Source organism: Natator depressus, chromosome 1 (genome assembly GCF_965152275.1).
Source record: "Natator depressus isolate rNatDep1 chromosome 1, rNatDep2.hap1, whole genome shotgun sequence".
In the NCBI taxonomy this organism is placed as follows: domain Eukaryota; kingdom Metazoa; phylum Chordata; order Testudines; family Cheloniidae; genus Natator; species Natator depressus.
The window spans coordinates 258,478,519-258,484,404 of NC_134234.1; the positions used below are offsets into that span (position 1 = coordinate 258,478,519).

The following is a 5,886-nucleotide window of genomic DNA, read 5'->3' on the forward strand; positions in this document are numbered from 1 at the left end:
GTATTGAGATCGATTGAATCAGAGAGACAGTTTTAAATGACCCCCAACATCAGGGCTACCACAGCCTAACAGCTCTAGCCACTCATAACTTTTTTGCAGATATTCAGCTTCCGTTTTCCTTTTCTTAATTACATGCTCCATTCCAAACATTGGTGCACCTTTTGACTGGAGTTGTGTAAAGCTGTGTTTTGCTTTGTATAGTAACCAGGCTGTGGGGGGAAATAACTTAAATGAGCTGAGGGATGGAATTACAGAGCCCTACTGAGGACACTCAGTGTCTTGGAAGCGTGGGCTCCTTATACTATATGCCAGCATTACTTTATCTGCCACTGATGTGGAATGTAGCAGCTATTTAACACTACACTGCAGTGTACAGATCCAAACAGATCAAGACATCAATAAAAAATCTGACATAAAAGAAACTACATGGGAATTTTAGGTCAAAAGAATGCAATTATTAGAATTGCATCCGATGAAGTGAGCTGTAGCTCACGAAAGCTTATCCTCAAATAAATTTGTTAGTCTTTAAGGTGTTATAAGTACTCCTTTTTCTTTTTGCGGATACAGACTAACATGGCAGCTACTCTGAAACCAATTATTCTTGTTAGCCCTAATGTCCTAGACAGATCCTCAATACTCTCTACTCTAACAAAAATGCTTTCTCGATATAACAGCCAAGCAATAAGGGCCTTGGTTTTATCTCAGACGGCAGCACGGTATTGGAGCACTAACACAATACTGACTCGGAAAAGTGTGCCCTGTGGTGCTTCAGCTCTTCCTGCTGTACACAGGTTTTCATTTAAAGTTCTTCCATCCAAACTCTGACCCCGTTTAGCCTATGTAATCTGACGAGAGTGCCACAGCCAATGAGGAACAGTCTGTCTGGTTAGACTTTTTCTGTTCATTAAAGGGTTCTCACAACAAAATTTTTGATGGCCTCAGAGTGCGGCCACTAACTCTTGCTGGTGGCCGCCCTGACAGTGTTTCCTAAAATACTTTAGGAAACACAAATGAATATGCACATATACATGTCCAAATCATTGTAATTTATTTATGTAGGATTTTTTTTTTGTAGACTCAATAATAAATATAATATACAGTTGTCTTTATTCTTTATTGGACCTAAACGGAATAGAAATACAAATAAGGTGCTTTGCGTGTTCTTGTCTTTTTTCTTATTGTTTCTTTTGTTTTTTTGGTTCCTTTTTTTTTTTTAGACTTGCTAGCTACTAAGTCTGCTGTGAAAAGGTGATATTAGCAAACACACAAATATCACTTTTCACAGCAGATTTACTCAGCCCTGGCAGTCCCGGGGACAAATTGAGCCCTGGATGGGGAGGTGGGTAAGGAGGCAGTGGGAGCCAGGGGCAATGGGGCACTAGGGGAGGCAGCAGGGGCCAGAGGTGATGGGAGGGGTGGTGAGCTCAAGGAATGAAGCCCAAAGCCCTCTGGCTGGAGCCTGCTATCTGCAACCCCAGGGCTGAAGCGCAACCCCACCGCAACCCTGGGAAGGTGGGAAACTCACCAGCTTGTGTGTCCCTAGAGAGGGGCCACTGCTTCCCCCCACCCCAAGCCACCCAAGAGGCTGTAGCCGCAAGAAAAGCCCCTGGTGTCCACATTTGAGAAACACTGAAAGTCTATTCTACTGTATCAGAGGCTGCCTCTTCAGGAGTGTGGCTAAGGGGATGTGACAGTGATTCCACTGGGAGGGTGGGGTACTTGCAGAGCCCGCTGTGACTCAAGAACCCCTTAATGCCAACTGGGTTACAGGAATATCCAGACACTGGTATGTGCATTCTGGTTCACCAAAGAATGTTGTGTGAAGTTTTAAATTAAAGCTGGGGTCACACTGGTCATTACTAGCATTGCAAATATATGTTTAGGTATTCAAAATATGTTTGTAGATTCTATATCACAGCAGAGGTGGAGAAACAGGCTTTCTGTCAGACGAGAGATGATTATTCACCTGTCTCTCAGTCTGGATGTTAGTTAAGCATTGTAAGCAAACACAATGGATGCCCATTTACATATATTTCAGAATAGCAGCCGTGTTAGTCTGTATCCGCAAAAATTTGTTAGTCTCTAAGGTGCCACAAGTACTGCTCTTCCATTTACATATGAAATCAACAGATAAATGTGAAGTCAGCAGCAGTACCCAGGAAAATTAAGCCATGAGTGGTTATCCCATCTGAGTAGAGTGTGCACTTTGGGGATATAAGTAGAAGGCAAAGACGACACACCCTTTATCCTGCACTTAGGAGATAAATAGACAGTGCATTTAACATTCATGAAAATGGGACCTCAGCCAACCTTGGCTCAAATGCTGCAGAGGACTTTGAGGGGTGAGAGAAACTTCTTGAGCCCTGGTCTACACTAGGAGTTTAGATCGAATTTAGTAGCGTTAAATCAATGTAAACCTGCACCCGTCCACATGATGAAGCCCTTTTTTTCGACTTAAAGGGCTCTTAAAATCGATTTCCTTACTCCACCCCTGACAAGTGGATTAGCGTTTAAATTGGCCTTGCCGGGTCGAATTTGGGGTACTATGGACGCAATTAGATGATATTGGCCTCCGGGAGCTATCCCAGAGTGCTCTGTTGTGACCGCTCTGGACAGCACTCTCAACTCAGATGCCCTGGCCAGGTAGACAGGAAAAGGCCTGCAAACTTTTGAATTTCAATTTCTGGTTTGCATGGTCACCTGCAGCTTGCCACGCTGGTCAGAGCTCATCAGCAGAGGTGACCATGATGAAGTCCCAGAATCACAAAAGAGCTCCAGCATGGACCGAACAGGAGGTACGGGATCTGATTGCTGTATGGGGAGAGGAATCTGTGCTATCAGAACTCCGTTCCAGTTTTTGAAATGCCAAAACATTTGTCAAAATCTCCCAGGGCAGGAAGGACAGAGGCCATAACAGGGACTCGAAGCAATGCCGCGTGAAACTTAAGGAGCTGAGGCAAGCCTACCAGAAAACCAGAGAGGCAAACGGCCGCTCCGGGTCAGAGCCCCAAACATGCCGCTTCTATGATGAGCTGCATGCCATTTTAGGGGGTTCAGCCACCACTACCCCAGCCGTGTTGTTTGACTCCTTCAATGGAGATGGAGGCAACACAGAAGCAGGTTTTGGGGACGAGGAAGATGATGATGAAGAAGTTGTAGATAGCTCACAGCAAGCAAGCGGAGAAACCGGTTTTCCCGACAGCCAGGAACTGTTTCTCACCCTGCAACTGGAGCCAGTACCCCCCGAACCACCCAAGGCTGCCTCCCAGACCCGCCAGGCGGAGAAGGGACCTCTGGTGAGTGTACCTTTTAAAATACTATACATAGTTTAAAAACAAGCATGGTTAATGATTAATTTGCCCTGGCATTTGCGGCTCTCCTGGATGTACTCCCAAAGCCTTTGCAAAAGGTTTCTGGGGAGGGCAGCCTTATTCCGTCCACCATGGTAGGACACTTTACCACACCAGGCCAGTAGCACGTACTCGGGAATCATTGTAGAACAAAGCATTGCAGTGTATGTTTGCTGGCATTCAAACAACATCCGTTCTTCATCTCTCTGTGTTATCCTCAGGAGAGTGATATCATTCATGGTCACCTGGTTGAAATAGGGTGCTTTTCTTAAGGGGACATTCAGAGGTGCCCATTCCTGCTGGGCTGTTTGCCTACGGCTGAACAGAAATGTTCCCCGCTGTTAGCCACGGGGAGGGGTGAGGGGCTAGCCACGTGGTGGGGGGAGGCAAAATGCGACCTTGGAACGAAAGCACATGTGCTGTGTATGTAATGTTAACAGCAAGGTTTACCGTGAAAGAGTGTAGCCAGTGTTCTAGAAAATGTGTCTTTTTAAATACCACTGTCTCTTTTTTTTTTCTCCACCAGCTGCATGTGTTTCAAGGATCACAGGATCTTTTCTTTCCCAGAGGCTAGAGAAGATTAGAAGGCGAAAAAAACGCACTCGTGATGAAATGTTCTCTGAGCTCATGCTGTCCTCCCACACTGACAGAGCACAGACGAATGCGTGGAGGCAGACAATGTCAGAATGCAGGAAAGCACAAAATGACCGGGAGGAGAGGTGGCGGGCTGAAGAGAGGGCTGAAGCTGAAAGGTGGCGGCAGCGTGATGAGAGGAGGCAGGATTCAATGCTGAGGCTGCTGGAGGATCAAACCAATATGCTCCAGCATATGGTTGAGCTGCAGGAAAGGCAGCAGGAGCACAGACCGCCAGTGCAGCCCCTGTGTAACCAAGCGCCCTCCTCCCCAAGTTCCATAGCCTCCTCACCCAGACGCCCAAGAACGCGGTGGGGGGACCTCCGGCCACCCGGCTACTCCACCCCAGAGGATTGCCCAAGCAACAGAAGGTTGGCATTCAATAAGTTTTAAAGTTGTAAACTTTTAAAGTGCTGTGTGGCCTTATCCTTCCCTCCTCCACCACCCCTCCTGGGCTACCTTGGTAGTCATCCCCCTATTTGTGTGATGAATGAATAAAGAATGCATGAATGTGAAGCAACAATGACTTTATTGCCTCTGCAAGCGGTGATCGAAGGGAGGAGGGGAGGGTGGTTAGCTACAGGGAAGTAGAGTGAACCAAGGGGCAGGGGGTTTAATCAAAGAGAAACAAACAGAACTTTCACACCGTAGCCTGGCCAGTCATGAAACTGGTTTTCAAAGCTTCTCTGATGTGCACCGCGCCCTCCTGTGCTCTTCTCACCGCCCTGGTGTCTGGCTGTGCGAAACCAGCAGCCAGGCGATTTGCCTCAACCTCCCACCCTGCCATAAACATCTCCCCATTACTCTCACAGATATTGTGGAGCGCACAGCAAGCAGTAATAACAGTGGGAATATTGGTTTCGCTGAGGTCTAACCGAGTCAGTAAACTGCGCCAGCGCGCTTTTAAATGTCCAAATGCACATTCTACCACCATTCTGCACTTGCTCAGCCTGTAGTTGAACAGCTCCTGACTACTGTCCAGGCTGCCTGTGTACGGCTTCATGAGCCATGGCATTAAGGGGTAGGCTGGGTCCCCAAGGATAACTATAGGCATTTCAACATCCCCAACGGTTATTTTCTGGTCTGGGAATAAAGTCCCTTCTTGCAGCTTTTGAAACAGACCAGAGTTTCTGAAGATGCGAGCATTATGTACCTTTCCCGGCCATCCCACGTTGATGTTGGTGAAACGTCCCTTGTGATCCACCAGTGCTTGCGGCACTATTGAAAAGTACCCCTTACGGTTTATGTACTCGCCGGCTTGGTGCTCCGGTGCCAAGACAGGGATATGGGTTCCAAGATATGGGATGTGGCCTGACGATATGTACCCAGAACCACCCGCGACAATGTTTTAGCCCCATCAGGTGCTGGGATTTCTACCCAGAATTCAAATGGGCGGCGGAGACTGCGGGAACTGTGGGATAGCCACCCACAGTGCAACGCTCCGGAAGTCGGTTGCCTCGGTACTGTGGACACACTCTGCCAACTACATGCACTTAGAGCATTTGTGTGGGGATACACACAATCATCTGTATAAAAACGCTTTCTACATAACCGACTTCTATAAATTTGACCTAATTTCGTAGCGTAGACATACCCTTAAGTAACCTGTCAGTTAAGTTTAGTCTCTAGAAAGCATGTTACATCTGTTCTGCTATATAGTTTATATGTAACTATCACTTGACTTTTGAATGTTTGATAATCTTATTCCTGTTTTTACTCTCCTTACATCTGAGTAATGTGATATTCAGCAAAGTGCTGCCCTGGAGTTAAATCACACAGGCTGACGTGTCCACGGTTCCCCTGGGCACAGCAGAGTTGGTATTTCTGAGCGTGTTCAGTGGTCAAGGAGCAGGTACGGTGACCAGATAGCAACTGTGAAAAAAGGGGACAGGGGTTGGGGGGG

At 47.0% G+C, this 5,886-nt stretch overlaps 1 pseudogene; it reads left to right on the forward strand.

Moving 5' to 3' along the window:
- The first annotated feature begins 2,612 nt into the window (after positions 1-2,612).
- Positions 2,613-4,485, forward strand: LOC141980470 (uncharacterized; annotated as a pseudogene).
- Positions 4,486-5,886: the final 1,401 nt, after the last annotated feature.